The sequence below is a fragment of the Miniopterus schreibersii genome, assembly GCF_964146895.1.
Source record: "Miniopterus schreibersii genome assembly, chromosome: 6".
NCBI lineage: Eukaryota > Metazoa > Chordata > Mammalia > Chiroptera > Miniopteridae > Miniopterus > Miniopterus schreibersii.
In genome coordinates, this window is record NC_138107.1 from 35,112,561 (window position 1) to 35,132,787 (window position 20,227).

The window sequence follows — 20,227 nt, forward strand, 5'->3', positions numbered from 1 at the left end:
AACAAAAGAGAGCTTAGCAGGCATTTCTACACAGGGGCCTCTCAGGCAAACTGCACTTTAGGAAGAAGCCTGTATTGAACCAAGCGCCTCTGCACTGCCCTGCCTGCCTGGGCTGTGTTTCTCAGGCCCTAGTAGGCCCTTATAAAGGAGTCCCTGAAGTCCTGCTTTAACCAACAGGACTCAGGATTTCCCCACCCAATTTGAGCTGGGGCAGCTCTGATCAACCAGAGCAGCTCAATTCTGACCAATCAGGACAGTGCCTTTTGGACCAATCAAACTGGAAGGATTTGGAGTTGGCATTTGCATGAAGACAGGCCAATCAGGGACCAGAAGCCAGAACTTCTGTGTATATAAGGCAGCTCCACGCCGGCTCAGGGAGCACACTTTCCCCTTCCGCGGGAACAGAGGGTGTTTAGGTGGCGAGACCCGAAACGCTGATAACGTCCGAGTGAGGCAAAGCGCGACTGAGCAGAGCAGAGCTGCACTGCCCAGCCGAAGAGGGGCCTGGCCCCGGGCCACCTCACAGCCCTGCTGGCTTCACAGCCCTGCGGTAGCACCGTGGAGCTGTTTGCGCTGAATGTTTCCACGCCCCAAACTCAGGATTCCTGTTGGTGTTGAATTGGCACCCATGACCATGAGTTCACAGAAAGTTATCTTGCGGGTAGTTGTGATATTTTTTTCAATCTCTACTGTGACTTTCTGTGAAAAACCTTATCTGGGAAAGATGTACTCAAAGGTAATATTTTTTCTATGATTTCGGGGGCACAATGAATAAAAAAGGGGTTGGAAAATCTAGGAAAACTGTAAAAGTTGTATGGCTTTGGGAGACCCAAATTCACTTTAATTCTTGTTATTGGGGGTAAAAGGATTTGAGGGTTTTCTTATGAATAGTAGTTGTCTATATTCATTTGCTTGCAGGCAGAGAAAACACAATGATATGAACTATGGTAATCTATTTACTTTTATATTTGGAGTTGCTAAGAAATTCACTATAAAGGGATGTAGGAATTCAGGTAATAATAGCTAATATTTACTCCAAACTTAATGTTTGCTAGACACTGTCTGAGGTGCTATGTATGGATTATATCATTTAATAAGTACAATTATCATCTCAATTTTATAGATTAGGAAATTGAAATATTAAAAGGTGATTAATTCACCCTGGGTCACTTGCTACCAAGAGGCAAAACTAGGCATAAACCCCAGCAGTGTTAGAGCCCATACTCATAATCACTACACTCTATGCCTCTTATTGAACAAACAAACAAACAAAAACCTCAACAAATTCAACTCTCAAGGAAGAAAGACAATATGTTGCTAGTAAAAAGAATATAAGAAATGGGCTTTTCTGTATTCCTCAGTATCTTCAGTACCTATCTTTCTGACTCCTTCAGACATTTATGCCTTAATGAGCTATATACTGTAGCATGTACATAGTCAGGGTCACACTCTTCCACTAGAACTCTGAGTATAATTAAGTTTCTTTCTTAAATAATCTTAATGGTCTAACAGATTAATACTTTTTGTTATTGAATAAGACCAAATTATTATAACTTTAAAATTTCCCATTAAATCAACTTTGCATTTTTAATGGTTGACCTTACCAGCACTCAATTCTTGATATTTCTGCCTAGTTGCCATCTTTTTTTCATTTAAAATTATTTAAAAGTGTGCCTTTTTCATAGTACAATTTTTGCCTTACCTTTCTTTATTAGCAGTTTTTACCTAGTCTTTCAGAAAGTCACAATGAAGCCAATAGTAACTGAGAAGTCTGCACTTCTGTAAGCTCATCTCCACGGAAGGCTTTCTTATATGTGCATCTGAAGCCCATTTTCCAAATTGTTAACATGCCAAGGTGATTCCCAAGATTAGCCCAAGGTTTTTTTAATGTGATATTTTAATAGAGTATCTTTCTTTCCTAATTGATCTAAAATGCCTCTATAATGTTTATAACTTTAGTGGCTTAGTCTAATTTTTTTATATTATCTTTTCATCAATTCAAGTGGTAAAACAAACCTTTCAACCAAAAAAGCACAAAAATTCATTAATGTGCTTCTTTGAGAAAACAAAAAAGCTAAAAACTGAGTTTACAATCACATAAATTAAGAAGCAATATTCATATGAAAAAGAATTATTTACTTTAAAGATATATTTTTGGCTTTTTGGTATGTTTCTTTTAAAAGCCTAACATTCTTTGTAAATTTAAAACATAAGTGTACTGTAAGATATTTTAAAATTCTTCTTAAATATAAGTATTTAGGTAAAGTAATTTGGGGAATATTTTTACAATATGTGATTTTAGGTATATTAAAAAGAGATGTAATTCATAGTTGTAAAAGTTTCCTTTCCTCTGCTATAGTCTCAATCTTTCCACTTTTCTACGATTCTGAACTTTAAGATTCAAAATTGAGTGCTTTAAAAACATTCTTTTGCTCTAGCCTGTTTGGCTCAGTAGTTAGAACGTCAGCCCTCAGACTGAAGTGTGTCAAGTTCGATTCCGGTCAAGGCACATACTTTGGTTGCAGGCTTCATCCCGGGGTCCATGTGCAGGAGGCAACCAGTCAATATTTCTCTCTCTCTCTCTCCCTTTCTCTCTCTCTGAAAAGCAATGGGAAAAATATCCTTAGGTGAGGATTAAAAAAATAAAAACATGCTTCCTTTTTTTTCATGCAGTTACTGTAGTTTAATGGTCTGAAACACTTGGAAAAATTTATGGGTTTTGTTCTTCTTAAAGCACATTAACAAAGGTTGAGGAAAATTTGCAAGATGCCAACTTAATTCTGTGAATAATTATATGAATCACAGTATGAATTACTAATTTTGTGATAACAGCAGTTGAATTATTGAGTAAAATGATATGTAGGGTTCTGTGTAATAATGTTAATTCTAATGACCATGAGATCAGAATCTGCTGAAAATTATGTTAGGCTATTACACCAATTTGAAGAAAATATTAGTGGTAGAATAGTGAGTGATGATAAATATGGGTATGAAATTAAAGCAGGTGTGAAAGTTACCAGGCAGAAGTCTAACCACAAGAGACCTCGGTCCATGAAGTCTCATGAACAGCTAAAGGACATAAAAATGTTGTAGAGCTAGCTGCCTCAGATACCACTGAGAATGCTAAGACATTAGTGGATAGAACACTCTAAATAGGAGCTGGAATTAAAGGGCAGCAGCTAAGGAGAGACCTAGCTGGTTCCCTGAATGTGCTAGAGTGAGGAAACTAAGTTTATGCCTTTTGGAATACAAGTGTGGTGTGAAAGTCCTAGCTTCGCCATCTATAAGTTGAATGTCCTTGGATGAGTTAAGCAATCTAAAGTTTAGTTTCCTCGTTGTAAAGTAGGGATTAAAAACAGTACCTGTCCGTAAGGGTTTTGTGAGGATTAATTAAATCAGGTAGTCCATGATTACCTGACATAGTCAGTGTGTTCAGTATTTGCTGGTTATTATTACTTGACATCAAAATTTGGCTCCCTTAGTACATGGTAAGATCATTGAGGATGACTTTCTTATTTATACTTAGTACCTAACATAATAAATGTTTCTTGAACTGCTGAATTGAACACAGAGTTAATAATTTTCTCCTACATGATGGTGTTGGCCTAGGAATTATTCATGAAGTTTCTCTGTTTCTTGATAGAATGGCTTACTACCATTTCCACCATTTTATATCACAAAATAATGCAAATTGTCTTTTTTGAACAAATAACATTTTTAACAATAGGCTTTTTTAAACTTTATTGTTGACACTATTACAGCCGTCCCAACAATAGACTTTTAAAACTATAATTTATGTACTTATTTGATGTTTCATCAGATATTCTGCTCTTTATAGGTATAATAGCCTTTATAAAATTAGTATTGTTTCTTGATTACATTTTCTGTGCTAATTTTATCCATTTTATTTATTTTAGGTTCGTGTTAAACTGGCTAATAGTAAGTTACTATTCTCCATCTAAGGTACACCATTTTCCTTTGTGTTTTCATTTGAAACCTAAAAATTCATACATAAGTAACATTACTAATTTCCTACGCTATATATTGATTGGCATTTATTTGCTCTCTTAAAACTGTTACATAAGAGGAACATGACTTTCTAAAATGTTCTTTTCTGCCTCTTTACTCAAGCCTCCTTCAAATATTCTGCATTCAAATGCAGTGAACCACAAGAAGAGCTAAGAGACCTCAGGTTCATCTTTGCACATTTTCACCTTCTTCTGCTCTTTATAAACTCCTTTAGAAAAAGTTGTTTGGAACACAACACACACAGCCAAATCACATTTTCAAAAAAGTAGTTTCTGAAAGGCACATTTTAAGTGTTTTAAGATACTGAGGATCCATTCATATATACAGGGTTGGGCAAAAGTAGGTTTACAGCTGTGAGTATGCGAAAGTTTATTCTTGTATTACTATATATTATTGTATTATTTTCCATATGAACAACTGTAGACCTACTTTTGCCCCACCATGTATATTTAACAAACTTGTATTGATTACTTCTAGAGTCCCACTAGGAATGAATAAGACAAAAACTACTATGAACACTTGTACAATTTTCATGAATGTTATTGTCCTTTATAGCAGTCCCACCCCTTATCCTGGGGGATACATTCCAAGACCTCCAGTGCATGCCTAAAACCACAGACAGCACCCAACCCTATATTTTTTCCTATACATACATACGTATGATAAAGTTTAACTTATAAATCAGTCACAGCATGAGATAAAAATATCTAATAACAAAATAGAACAATTATAACTATACTATAATAAAGTTATGTGAATGTGGCCTCTTTCTCAAAATATCTTTTGTGATTGTACTCACCCTTCTCATGTTGAAGTGAGATGATAAAATGACTTTAAGTCAAGAAGTTTCACCTTTTCACTTAAAGGAAGAACTGTAAGTCTTCTCTCTGGCATATCCAGATTGCCAGAATCCCCACTCTTTCATTTTGGGGTCATTGTTTCATAACATAAGGTTTATTTGAACACAAGCATAGGGATCCCCAACAGTCTGCCTGCTAACCAAGATGACTACTAAGTGATGCAAACTCCGACTCCTGTATAGTGGAGTGGGCCAACATGAGATTTCGTCATGCCAGTCAGAATGGCACACAATTTAAAGTTTATGAATTGTTTATTACAGGAATTTTCCATTTAATATTCTTAGACCACAGTTGACCTCAGGTACCTGAAATTGGGAAAAGTAAAACCACAGGTGGGGGGAACTACTATATATATTTTTGTAAAACCTATAACCACTACCTCTTTGGAAGCTCAAAAAAATTGTAAATGTTACTCAGGTCAATAGATACCTAAGGCTTGATGAGAAAGGATACGGTTTTGATAAAACTGACTCTAAAGTTTTCCTATAGGATTTCAGGGATTGCACTATATTTCGATAGTTTGTTTACCCATTTATTTTAAATTCCAGACTGTGCAGTTGTAAAGGGCAATAATCAGTCTCACTCAGTGCCTGGCCCTTAATAGGAGTTCAATTCAATTTGCATATTGAATGAATGAGTGGAACTGAAGTGCATTTCACACATGCAGCCACACAAGGCAACTTTGCAACATTTCCCCTATTCAACTCTTGATTATATCTATGATAGATGAACTCTGATTAAATTTTACATTTCTTAAATAAGAACAGGGAGGATAGTAAAACATTAATTTAGTGTTCATTAGTTTGAAGTACAAGATAATTCAGTGCTGGCTTACCTGAAATTTATGTCTGCAGGAATAATGAAGAATGATATATTAAACAAATTACAATAGACTTAAAGTCACTTACTCTCTTTAATAAGCAATAATGCTTAACCTTTCAAAAAAAATTTACAACAACTGGTTGGATGAAAATGGATATCTTAATAATGAAATGTATCCACTTAGTAAAATAAACCGAACAGACCTCCCTATAGAAAGGCTTAGTCTCTTATTCTGTAAATACATGTTGAGACTTCTGCGCAGTAGCAACCCAGCCGAGCCCTGTGTGCAATGCTAACGACGACCGCAGGCGACGCTTGGAATCTAACGGGGATCTAAAGCACGACGGAATTCTAGAACGACGTACGGCAAAGCATGATTCAGAATACAGGGGAGAAAGACAACGTAAAAGGAAAAAGGGAGCACAATCACGATAATAGTCACAATTTCTTGCAAGAAATAAAGGCTTCATTTCACTTTTGGAAAAGGGAAGCTTGTTCTAGAACCTCCCGCCCCCTTTCCCATCGGAATCGCCGCGCCTCTCTAGGAGCCGCCCCTCCGAGGCCCGCTTTCCTCTCGGTCCGAGGCCACTTCCGGCAGACGCGAGGGGGCGCTCTCCTTAGGAAGGCGACCCGGCTTTCCTCTCGGTCCGCGGAGCCTTAGGGACCTGCGGGGCTCCTGGGCTCCCGCAGAGCTGGGGACGCTTTCTCGCCCCCGCCCCCGAGCCGGCTTTTCCCAGCAGGCAGGCAGCGGGCTCCCGGCCGGCCGAGGGGCAGCGGGGCCTTCCGGGGCCTTCCGGGGCCTTCCGGGGCCTTCCGGGGCCTTCCGGGGCCTTCCGGGGCTTGGGGCCCGTGGGCTTTCTCCCCGACGCTTCCCTGAGGGCAGAAGGCGGGGGCGCTTCAGTCCGGTCGGGGCCTAGCTGCCTGGGCCGGCGTCGGCCTCCTGCCGCCCCCGGGATGGCGCAGAGCCCCGGCCCCAGCGCTCCGGGCCCCAGCGCTCCTGGCCCCGGCTCCCCGCCAAGGGCGCCCACCCTCAGCTGCAGGAGCCCTGAAGGTAGGTGGGGGGCTCCGGCGCCCTCCCCTCCCCGCGGCGCCGGGTGGGCGCACGTGGCCGGGCGGGACCCGCGTTCGCGCCGTGCAGCCGTGAGGGCCACGCGCACCGCGGGCCCCTCTTTCTTTCCCCTGCCGAGCCCGTCGCGCCAATCGCGGCCGCCCTGGGGCGTCGGGAGTCCCCGAAGCATCGCCCACAGGATTGTGGCTTTGTCCGGTGTGCCCCACGCCGCCGAGCACGGTCGCGCCCGGCGTGGCCACCAAAATGGTTCCTGAGGCGTCCTGGAGAAGGGGAGGCCCATGTTTTGAGGCCACTTGCGGGAATGGCAAATCCATTCGCTGAGCACCGGTTATGGTGGAGGAAGTGTCAAGGGCTACAGGTGTCAGAGATGGGGCACGTGGTGTCCTCACCCAGAGCTCTCACAGACTTGTGTTGGAGGTGGGAGTCTGGGTACATAAGAAACGTTCAGGGGAAAGGGTGGAATCGCAGTAGAAGGACTAAAGCGCTGTGGACAGCAAGGCTTCGCGGAGAAGCCGCACCGGACGGAGGGGTAGGTACCTCGTGTTTGGGAAATAGGAGCAGAAGTGGGGGATGCCTGACAGAGGAAGGGCCCTGTAAGAGTAAAGGCAAGAAGCCTGGCCTGCCAGGAACGTGTTACAGTGTGGCTACCTGAAGAGGCAGGAAATAAGGCAGGAGAAGTAGCTTGGACTGAGCGAATGACGACAGGCTTTGCATAGCTTTATAGTCTAGAAGTGCACAAACATTTTGGATGTGAACTTCATTAGGATCCACAGATTATAAAGAAGCATACGGTTTTTAATATGCGTAATATGCTCGTGGAAAAAACACATAATAACATGGACTTTGTTCATGAGTAGGATATATTTGTCATTAGCAATATTTGTGTCTGATTAATTATACACATTGATCAGTTTTTTGGGCTTGTTTGTATTGCCTTTTTTCTAATTAAATCAAGAGATTACCAGTGTTATCATGTGTCTTTACTGAGACTCAGTCACTTGGCGGAGATTTGTGTATTGCTATCCACTGTTCTACTTGTTTTTATTTGGGGAGACTTACTTTAGAAGGGTTTTAGATCAAGTGCAGTAATTTGGAACTTGTATAATCTGGATGGCTTTCAGAACAGGGAAATAGACCACAATTGACAAAATTCAGAGGTAAAATCTGGGAATGAAGGTCAGAAACACAAATTGATGACTTTGAGTATGATATTTATTCTTTTTTCATGAATGATGGCAGGAATACCAATATTTGGAACCAGATTTCCAGAACCAGTATTTTGGAGGCCTTGTTAAAACAGCTTAGAAAATATTACCTTAAATATGTCTTAGCATATATAAAGATGTTTGGAGTCCAGTGGATATTGTGGTGAAGATCAGAGAAAATATTTTAACTCTTTCATAGGACATGTGTATGCTGTACAAAGACACTTGAAGCTGAAGGTCAGTCACAATGTAATAGAGCCAGTTTAGCATTTTTGAGGTAAACATGACTGCACTGTGAGGAATGGATTGGAAGGAGCTGAGAGATTAATCAGAAGGCTGATGCAGTCAAAGACAAGAGGCATTAATGGTTTGAGGAAAAAGTAGAGACTTTTTTTTATGTATTAGGTTATAGAACTGACAGGACATGTTCTAGAAGGATAATCGGGAGTAGTGCCGCTTAAGTCGGAGAGCTAAGCGTTTTTAGAGAAGTGGTCATTAGGGTAAAACACTGCGAAGAAGCTGAAGGAGAATTTGCAAGCAGCTGTAAAGTTTGGCAGTTATGTCACTTGCAACTTCAGTAGGAACAGCTAGCTCTCGTGGGGGGTGATTGGAGAGTGTGTGGTGGTGTTTTTTACAGCTGGGATCAACCTGAGCATGATTATGTACTGAGAGACAGAAGTCAGTACTGAAAAAGAGATTGAGAGAATAGAGAGGAGATTGTTGGTGGAGAAGATACAAAGAGTTGATAGGCTATTAGTGCATACTCTTAGAACATACCCCAGGGTACATAAGGACAGGAAGACATTGGCCATTAGTGTTGAGCATATCACAGAATAACCAGAGCTTGCTTATGTGCCAGCAGAGTGCCTAGGATCCAGCTTGCTTACCTATCCATTCATTTGTTAGGTCAGTCAACTAATTTTTTTCACATGTTAGCTGTTGAGATTTCTGAACAGATAGGTAATGAGCTCAATGGAACTCACTTGATACTCAGACAGACATCCAACAACTAATAAAGTAAGGAAAACAGTTACGGTTGTGATAACTGCTAGGAAACAAAAGTATGGAATGTTATGAGCATGTGAGGGAACTGACATGGTTTAAGGGGGTAAGGAAGGCATTTTCAAATATAGAATGTTTAAGCCGGTCCCTTAAAAGAGATCTCTTGTGTAACTGAGTAAGCCATCCCTTCCCCATGCTGCCTCACTATTATCGTTTAATCCCCGATTTTCTGTTCGCTGTTGGGCTCAGCCTCCCCTCTTTTGAGCACTTTAAATTTGTTTTATCAGTGGGTTGGTGAGATGGGAAAATTTTCAGGAACCAAGGCTTTACAAGGATATTTCTAAAGCCAGTTATTGCTGCATTATAGTGTTGTAAGTATGAACTAAGTGGCCATTTAATTTTATTCACGCTACATTGATTCCCTTAGGGAAAGGAAAGGGTTTGGGGAATGGCAAATCAATAGTCAGCCACAGTCACCACTGACTTAGCCTCTTAACATCTGCTGAAGGAACCAGAGCCAGCACAGATCCTGTCAGTTCTTCTTAGGAATTTTAGTCAATGAAAGCTAGTTTGTTTGTTTTTTTCCTTTCATTTTAAATTTTAATGCTCCCTGGGTGAAATGATTGGGGAATAAGCATCCACTCATATTTCTATCTGCAGGGAAGGAAAGGTACTGTTGCTGCTAGGATTTTGCATTTATATAGCACTTGAGTGTTGGCTAAGTGCTTTTACAATCAATTTTGTTGTTCAATTTAAAAGATAACCTAAAGTCACCCTGTCAAAATTTGTTTGGTGTGATTCTGAGAAAAGGATCCTTTGAAGACTAGATACAATATAAGACAATGTGAGCATCATCTTAAGAGAGTTACCTATTAATAGAAGACCTTAGCCACCTGATACTTTTCATTATCTGCCTTTACAATGAAAGAAGGAAAACAAACAAAACTTATAACAGTAGAAATACAGACCTGCAGGAAGACAGCTGCCTTCATGATTTGGTTTGTAACTAGGGCACCCAGGGATATATTATACATATATATATGTATAAATACACATATATATGTATAATATATACATATTATATATAATATATATTATATATATATATAATATATAATATATATATAATATGTGTTCTGTTCTGTATATTCTTAAAGCATTAGGTTTTATTTAGAGCAAGTGTTGGCAGAAATTTTCTGTACAGGGCCAGACAGAAAATATTTCATTCTTTGCAGGCCATACTGTTTCTGTAGCAACTATGCAGCTCTGAAGCTGTGGCACTAAAGCAATGACAGACAATATATAAGTGAGTGGACATGGCTGTTTCAATAAAACATGCTTTATAGAAGCATGTGGGCTATGGTTTGCCAACATCTGATCTATAGAACTTCTGAAATTCCTTTACTGAACAGAGGGTGTTATAGACTGTAGTGATTGATACTCGGCTGAAAGCTCTGTGAAGGTAGAGGTGGACCTGTCTTGTTGACTGTTGTGTCCCTGCCTAGCAGAGTGCCTGAGAAGTAGATAATTAAACATATTTTTTAAATAAAGGAATGAGTAGCTAGGACATCTAATGGAAAGTTATTTGACTAAAGTAGGCGAGATGGTTCTATTTTCAGATTTTCAGGTCCTATAATTTGTATTCTGTGATACTACTATATTGGAGTTGAGTGCTTAACTCCAATTGGAGGTGAGAGAACAAATCCAGGGGGATGCGCAAGGAATGGAAAAAAAGAGCTCGTGATATATGATGATATAGTAAAGAACATAGGTCTGTGACTTCCCACCAGTAAAAATGCATACAGTATTATATTCTTTGGAAGGGACATGAAAGAGAATATATTCTACTCTTGCCCAGTGTAGTGCTTTCATTGTTTGCCCTGTTTTATGTGGCTTTTCTAGCAGTTATGCTAAATATCTTCCTTTTGACACTCCAGACCTTCTCCCTACCCCTTCATCCTGCAGGGTCGCACCAGTCCCTTTTCCCTCCACAGTTGTAAGGATGATCCAGTCGGATGAAAAGTTACAGCTGCTGTCAGGTGGTCCTCTCCTTACCATCCTCAATCTCCCAGTTCTGATAACTGCTGTCTCCTCTCATCCCTTTAGGCCTAGGACTTTCCCCTGGTGAAGGATGCCCCTGCCCCATTGCTGTTGTTACCGGGCCCCGGGACATTGTGTTATGCCTTTGGGTTACCCACACTTAGAAATAGTCGCTTTATTAAACTCTTCTCCCATTACCAAAATTGAGGTAAAATTAGCTTTCTCCCTGGACCCCAATGGTGATAGTATTCTTACTACTTTTTTCAAAGACATCTATTGTTTGTTACTTTTAAGTCCTACAAAGTCAGTGACTAGGATTTCTATTTCTTATAATCACAGGATCTCAGGTGAAAGATCACCTAGAAGGTGATCCATCTAACTTTTCTGTTTAGAGTTTGGGTACGTTCTGCTCCATCCCTATCATCTCTCTCTCTATACTTGAACACTTAACAGGGAACTCACTACTCCTAAAACTCTAGACACATGTGACTGATAGAATATGTATACACAACTTGCACCCACTGTCCTTATCCTGTCCCTTGGGGTTTCATGGAGCAAGTCCAGTTTGCATTTTATTCCTCTGTTCTTCAGGCAGCAAGTTTTTGAGTTCCTTTACCATCTCTGTGTGCTTAAAAGTGGGATATCTAGAACAGAATCTCTTTTTCCATGTGTTTGTCTGATCATGTTGAGTTGGATATGAGCATGATAACTTTACCCAGAAGGCTTACTACCTCTAATGTATGACTATGAGAAGGATCAACACCCTCCTCTTTCCTTGCTTTGCAAATGTAAAGGGAAACATGATCCAGCCCCACTCTATACTCCCCACCTCTGTTGATTTAATATTCACATCATATGAACAGTTGTCTGTGATGATGGTTTAATTTTTTTCCCTACTGTTGGATGTACCTATATATTTAAAGGTTGTCTATCTAGAGAGTAAAGTAGTTTACAAATTGCAGATCTTTAGAATGCTATCTGCTATCCAGTTTTCTTTTACTTTTCCTCAACTATCAAAAGTACACTAATCATCCTTCTGCTACTTAAGGAGGCAGCATTTGAAGTATTTTGCTCAACTTTTTATTTAGGTTTGAAGTCTGAACAGCAGATATCAGCATACTTAGAGATTCTTAGCATTTTGTTCCTTTTCTTTTTGGACATTCACCCTGTGTTTCTGCCATTACTGTACTTCTTGCATTTTGGAAATATAACAAAATAGTATATTGAAATGCAATATTTTATGACTGATAATCAGGTTGACTTTAAGGAAATGTTCTGAAGTAGGTTCTTTAAGTATACCATTCATTTAAGTCAATTTTTATAATGAAAGTCCAATTTATTTTTTAACAGGCCTCTGAAATATCTGTCAGGTTCTTTAATTCTTCCTTCTGATTTATTCAGTGAGTTCATTCCCCATTTCATTTTTGATTAGATTGCTTTCACCATGGCAGAACTCTGGAAAATAAATCCTCTTGTATTTAGTGTGTGCTTTGGTTTAATCTGGATGAATAAAAGAATGAAAACAACCCATTAGAAAGTAATTTTTATTGTTGGAAAGAGATGTGAGTTTCTTAATCTTTAATATAATTGTTCAGAAGTATATTTCAGAGGCTGCGCCATTTCCCATGCCTTCCTTTTATTGCATGATTTAAAAAAAATACTTGTGATTCTTTTCAAGTTCTTCAAAATGAATTTTACAATAGCTGATTGTATATGATCCATTACTTTTTATCTCTTGGAACAGTGGTAGGCGAAAACTACTTCTTTCTCTTCTGAACTGTTTGTGTACTTTATCTAAAGCTCTATTATTCATGCATTAGTTTGTACTTTATTTATTTTCTTATTCGTTTGCCTTCCCCTGGAAGCAGAGCTCCTGAGGGTTATCCGTATATCCACTGCCTGGCACAACCAATAAATGGTGCTGAACGTTTGTTGGCAGAATATAAGTTTCTCACGACGTTCTGCCTTCTTATAATAGAGTACAAAACACTTAGGTGGGTCTCAAGAAGTTGCTGCTTCCTAAAAAAGTTATTTCTGTTATAAATATGGCTTCTAAATAGCTTCCTCTTGTAAGGATTGTTGTGTTTTTTAATTTAAAAAATCAGTCATTGTCCATCATCTATCTACTTATTTGATAATTACTAAGCACTATTTCATCTATTTAATGAACAGATTTTAAAAATGACATATACTTCCAATAAATTATCATCAAAATCCATTTCCCAAAACCCAAATGGTAATACTTTAAGTGTAGCATGTATGCAGGTAACTATAGCATAATGGTGGACAGCAAATGAAGCACCCATTACAGCTCAAAGACCCCAGCAGTACATTTTATACTAGATTGCTGACGTAAAAATCTTTAGTGGTAAATAATAGGCAAACTCCAGTTTCACAATATATCTTTAAAAATATGAGTACTGTGTAAGATCACTGAGAAAGGCACTGATTCAGACTACATAGCAGGAACCCGGCTTCTTTAATTATTAATATGCTTACCTCATTTTCATCTCTCATTGATAAAAACTAAGGTTCAGCAAAAAATAAGGAAGTGACTTCAGAGAAAGTTCGAGTGGTCTGAGTAAATATTTCATCAGCATTATTTTGTACATTTTGTACTTTCCAGTATTTTTAGTATGTGTTTCTGACTGGGGTCCGTTGCTTCACCAACATAGTATTCAAGTCTTCCCTCACCTTCTTTCCTTTCCAGTCTGGCAGCAAGCCCTGGCATTTCACAGCCATTTCTAGGAGCTTCCCGTATGCTAGGTGCACACTTTCAGCGTCCTGGCCTTTTTCTCCAACCCACCTTTACTGTGTGGTGTCATTAGTCCCTTAGCTCCATCCTACCCAGGTTAATCCTCTTGCTAAAACACCACTGGCCCATTTCATTCATCCACTCAGAGGACGGCACCTGTTTCCAGTTGTCCAGTGCAGTAAATTCAGAGTTCTCTGACTGACTTCCAAGATCCCAACTTCCCTCTCCTGTATTATTTCCCTTTGTTCCCTAAAAGATCTTCTTATTTTTGTTGTTGTTAATCCTCACCCAAAGGTATTTTTTCATTTGCTTTTCAGAAAGAGAGAGTAGAAGGGAGGGAGCAGGGGTGGGGCGCTGGGGGGTTGGGGTAGGGGGCTTTGATTGGTTGCCCTGACTGGGGAGATGGGGTGGGGAGCAAACCCGCAACCAAGGCATGTGCCCTAGACTGGGAATCAAACCTGAGACCCCTTGATGTGCTGGCCGACACACTAACTACTGGGCCACACTGGCCAGGGGGGAAATATCTTGTAGTCAAGGAGGTCCATGTGCTCTCCCACAAATACCCATGTCCTTATCTGCTCTCTGTTCTTACTGTCCACCCCATCTGAAGTGCCCTTCCTCCCCCCCCCCCTTTGCCTCTGACTTCTCATTTGTCAGATCATCCAGGCCTGTTCCAGAGGTCCGTTCTCTTCTCTTCACATCAGCCCACACGTGTCTCTGTCCCTGGCCTCTTAATAGATGTATAGTAAGACCCATGTGGAGGCACAAGCTTTGGAGACAGTTGGCCTGGGATTGAATCATAGCCACATACTAGTCTCAAGTGGATCAAGCATTGCATTGAGTATTTTCTATGTGCCTGATAAGTGTTCATAGAGGTCACATGCTTTAACTAATTTTATCTTATCAATAACTTTATAAGTTAAGTAGTATTTTGATTCCCATTTTAGATCAACAGACCAAGATACAGAGAGGTTGAGTAACCTAAGGTCACACAGTTAATAGGGAGCTAGGATGCTTGGCTCCTGGACCTGCTCTCCTAGTCCTTATGCTATTCTTGCCTCTTCAAGACATATTTGAAAAGATTTTTGATGGGGGTTTTTAAGGTTGATTGATATGCAGTATTATTCTTTCCTGTCTCACTGGGAGTCTTTAGGGAGAAATATCTCTCATTTAACAGAGCTTTGGTGTTAGTGGGCCTGAATGTGTGTGTGCGTGCATGCATGTGCATGTGCTTCTGTGGTGGTAAGCTGAGATGGGCATCAAAGTTGGCACAAGATGACCACAGGGCAGTTCAGAGAGGCCCAGTCTATCCAGGTTACACTTAATACTACTCCCAAGCCCAGGATCTGTATTGCAGAAAGAATACATGCAGAAAGATGAATATTAAAAAACAAAACATAACAACAGTCCCACCACTTGTTAACTAGGTATCCTTGAGAAGGCTTCCTTCTCAGAACTTCAATTTCCTTAGCTCTAAAGATACTAAGTTCTACATTATTAAATGCGGTCATTCAATGAATTGCTAAATGTAAAGTGAATGCATAGTGCCAGGTTTGCAGAGGTGTCCGAGAGATGTTAGTGTTTCCCTTAGAGTCTCCATACTCCACCCAGGCTCATCGCTTTTCTCATCCCTGCTGAGGCCTTTCCCTTTATCCATATAACCAAGCAGGCCCTCATTTCTAAAGCATCTTCACTTTGTCTCTTTTCCCTTGTGGACTGTCTTCTTTAGGAAGCTTTCCAAGATCCCTTAGCTGGACTTAATCTCTCCTTTCTGTGAACTATTTCACTTCCAACCCTTTATCATAGTCATTCATGTATAATATGGCTCAATCTTCCCACTGAGCACAGTGCTAGAAAGAATAAAAGATGAAGGCACGGTCAGTGCCTCTGCTGAGCTCACTTGCTGTCTAGTAGGGGAGAGGGAGCCCCAAATGGCTAATGGTAGCACCTTGTGATAACAATGGTTCCAGATTGTTGTGGAAATGCAGTTCATAGAATGAGGGTGAGGAAGAAAGGAGGGGTGAATCTAGAGGACTTCAGAGCGGCAATTGAACTGGCCTTGAAGGGTGAGTGGGGAGTCTGCAGGCAGGGGTTGGGGAAAGGGTGTTTCTGTCAGAGAGTAAACATCCTGGACAAAGGCTTACAATTATGAGGAGTACATGGTTTGTTCCAATAGCAGCAAGAGTACTCTGTGGCTAGACTGTCCTTGGGCAGCAGAGAGAAGTGAAGCTAGAAGGCTGGCAGTGTTTTTTGTTTTTCAATAGAATCAGTTGGGTGTCTACAGATCTAGCTTAAAAACACACACAGGTTTTTAATCGTCTATTATGTCCATCTGAGCTATCACTGAGACTTGACAATTAACAACACTCTCTTGGGTGGCATTAAGAGAAAGGTTCAAGGGCTGTAACTATGTTCATTGCTGAATTGGAGATTTAGTGCTTCGTGTCACTCTGAAGAGGGATTTTTACAAATCAGAATAATCAGAGGTGGCTGCCACAATGAAAAGAGGCTCAGTATTATAATTTTATAAGAAATGGGTATGGGGGATTTTATGCGGGGAGAGCATGATTGCTCACTTCCAATCCTTGGAGGGTGATTTGGCAAAGTGGACCTTATTCTGTTTTTTGTTTAAGGGTGCACTTGGAATTAAGCAGAAGTTATTAGAGTGTCTGGAAGGAGTTTCTAAGAACAGATCATTAGGTAGTCAAATTTTCAATACCATCATGTCCATGGAGACTGAGTTGGACTCCTGATTCTGTCATTGGGTGACAGACTGGAGTACCTCTTCTAACGCCAAGCTCTTAAGAATCCATGACATGTATTCAATATAGTTTTCGTGCTAAATAAATTTTATTATACTTGAAATCTATTAAAAATAGATTAGTGTGCCAAAATATGGTAATTTAATGTATTCACATGAGGGGCAATAAAGATAAATGGTTTTAGAATCAAGTTGTATCTTTATTTCTTAGTATGTGACTTTGAGCAGGTTATTCCCTGAACCTCTATTTGCATATTCAGAAAGAATGGATAATTGCAGCAGTGTCACAGGGTTACTGGGAGGATCAACTGTGATGATGGATATAAATCCATCCATGCATTGTTGAATCATACAAGTCTGTCATTGAAAGTAATTTTTTCCTTTTCTATAATGTATCATGCTATGTCTTTCTAAAAAGCATTGAACACCCTACTGCAGAAATAAAATGTAGTGACATTGCCTGCATTTCTTCTGAAGTGTAGGCTTTCTTTTACCATTCGGGCCCATTCTTGAATGTTTTCCCCATGAATAATAGCTATGTGTATCCAGAATGACAAAAGAGTGATGACAAATCTACCTAAAATTGTAACTCATTGTTCATCTTCTAGAAGGATCTCCAGAGTCCAGCATACACAGATACACCTTTCTATGGGTATTTCTCTTTCATTTTCTATTAATACAGACACACATGTGTAAAATACTTGACCCTGGTAAGAAATATCTGGAATCATTTTGCTTATTAAGAAGTAATTTAAAAGTAACTGTAGACTTTCCAGCTTAGCTCTCTAATTTCAAAATAGAAAGTGCGTGTGTGTGTATGTATGTACATACACGTGCATGTCTGATTACTTGGGTATAAACATACATTAAGTACAGGTGCAGATCGTTAGGTATTCTTTCTCATGCTGAAAGGCTCTGAATTTTTAATAGTTGTTTCAATTAAGAAAATTGTTGATTTTTCTTTCATAGATTTTAAATTGGTGCCTCAAATGTTTAAAAGATGAACTTTTCTGCATATTTCCTGGTAATAAAGAGAGATAATATGAAATAATTAGGCTAGGATGCTGGCTGTTTAAGTGTTTATTATTACTATTATGGTTAGCATCATCATGTAATTCACCGTGCTGTAAGAACTCAGCTTTGGGGACATTGAACCACTGAGTAAAAGTAAAAACAGAGCTAGAGAAACAAATTTGTGTATATATATTTATACACACACACACACACACACATTTTATATACATGCTCCCAAATACACATTTATGTCTGTATAAACTAAATTTTACTGAGCTTTTACTATGTGTTAGGCACCATGTTAAGTCTTTGCATGGGTTATCTCATTTAATCCTCACAACAGCCCTCATGAGGTGGCTTCTTTTATTTTTATCATTTTTCATATAAGCAAACCAAGGTTTATAGAGATCAAGTGTACAAATCTTATAAGTGGTGGAGACTGCATTTTAACCAAGCTGTGTGACTTCACAGCTGGAACGTTTAACTGCCACATGGCACTGCCGGTGCTTATATAATCATGGACTCAGACTTGGAAAAGACATCAGTCAATCCGTGTAGCCTTCACTGCAGCGAAGTACTGAAATCTGTCTTCATCTCAGACCAGTGGCCATTCAGCCTCTGCTTGAGTAACTCCAGTAATTGGAGTTTTATAACTTGACAAGACAGCCCATTCCAGTGTTGGACAGCACCTATCACTTATTCATCTATATGTTGGAAATGTGTCTCTGTGTAATTTCCATGTGTTGGTTAGTTCTGCCTTCTTGAGAAATATTGAACACCTCTCCCCCTCTTCTGTCTGGCAGCCTTTCAAATGTGGTGTTCCTCCAGATCTTCTCTTCCTTCAGCAGTTCCACATGATGTCTCCAGACCCATCACCTTTACAATCACCCATCATGATAGTCTGGTTTAATCCATCATTTCTGACAAGTTGCAGTACACAGAATTGAACACAGCAGTGTGGCAGTTGGCTCAGTGGAAAAAACTAGTCTGAGCTGTAACACCTAGGTTAAGGTGTCAGCACTACTTCTTACCGTGTGACGTTGGATAAGTGGTAACATAGCTGAGCCTCAGACCCTCAGCTCTAACAAGGGCATAATAACCGCCCTAATATATAGCATTATTACTGGGGTCAGATAAGATGGTGCTGGGGAAAGTGCTCTATGGACCACAGCCCCTGCCTCAGGCCTATCAGCTTCCCTCTCCTTGGCCTCCTCTTTCACACACTTCCTCATCAGCCTAACTTGCTCCCTCACCTCCCTTTGTATCTTTGCTCAAAAGTCATCTGCTCATTGAGGCCTTTCTTGATTACAGTATTTAAAATTACACCCAGTCCCTTCTTTCTCCATCTTACCTGAATTAGTTTTTTCAGCTGTTCATCACAATTTTCATACAGATATTTTACTTACTTGTTTTGTGATGGAAAAGTACTTGTTGAGTAGATGAATGAAGGATCATCATGTTTATGTTTCTGATGTGGTCTGACTATCAAAAAGTACAATGAGATGCTTCCCAGTTGTTTGAGCAAAAGAAAGGTACAGCTGGCAAATTTATGAATTGTTCTTTTTTATATTTCAGATCCGTAAATTAATTGGTCAGTTAATTTCCTTGTGCTGCAAGGCCATTTTCTGACAGAATAGTTACCTGAGCAGGATTCATGGAGTGAAATATTAGAATTCTCAAATTAAAAAATGTAATTTATCACTGGCTTCAATTTCTAATGACTTAGGATCACAATTTGATGGGTAATGTTTTATTTTAAAGTCCAACAAATAATTGAATTTCCTGTTTGTGTGTGCTCATTGTAGCTATTCATCATCTAGATTTCTGATTGACAGTGTTATCACTACAAGAACCTTTGTCTTGAAGTGATCACAGCCCCAGCTAGTTGGCTATTTCTGTGTTAATATGGTTTTTGGAGTTAGTGGATGAAGGGGATTTAACACACAAGGGAGGCAGAGATGCCAGTGTACTTAGGCCCTAAAAAGTAGAAGGTTAAATTGGGCCAAAAGGATACTGGGATCTCAGTTTGTCTCCCAGCATGAACAGAGTCTAAGAAACATGTTACCTGCCAAATAGAGTTCTCAGGGTTGGGTTAGGAACACCTCATTCATCTACTTGAAGGGGATTGAGGGGTTAAGAGTACTGGGAGTGCAAGGAGTGTTGAATTTCCACACCAATTGCTGTCTTTTGTGGTTTAGTGACTCGCACATTGAGTTAGTTGGCTGCCTGGTCCTTAATGGACAAAAACAACTGAAGTCAGCAGAACATCTGATTGTAACAGGTGATCTGTCTACTGGCAGGCTGAAGAGGGAAGACTTTGCACAGAGCAAAAAAGTGTCTTGGGATATAGGAAAAAAATAAAAAGATACACTTTCCTTACCCAAGAGAGTTGACTCTAGACCTATGAATTATTGACACATGCTTTTTTATTGTTGAATGTTTGCACGTCTACTCAGATCAAATAATGCTGTCAGCAGCTAGTGCTGTGTCAAACTGTTCTAAATTTAAATTTGCAGAATCATGTTTGGTCAGAGTCCCTGAACAGCTGCTTATTTAAACTTATTTTTAATTTGCTTTAAAATGTGTTTTAATCACAGAGGAGCTTTCAGCAGAATGTTTTAAATCTGTCATTGCTAAATGCCAAAGTGTTGCAAATATACTTGACATGGG

At 39.7% G+C, this 20,227-nt stretch overlaps 1 protein-coding gene across 1 annotated transcript in view; it reads left to right on the forward strand.

Annotated features, from left to right (window-relative positions):
• Nucleotides 1–6,701: 6,701 nt before the first annotated feature.
• The window catches only part of MEI4 (meiotic double-stranded break formation protein 4), a gene marked incomplete at its 3' end in the record, with an annotated part of 127,904 nt that continues 114,378 nt past the window's right edge, over nucleotides 6,702–20,227 (forward strand). The window contains exon 1 of the mRNA XM_081140655.1: nucleotides 6,702–6,762. The remainder of the gene's footprint in view (nucleotides 6,763–20,227) is intronic.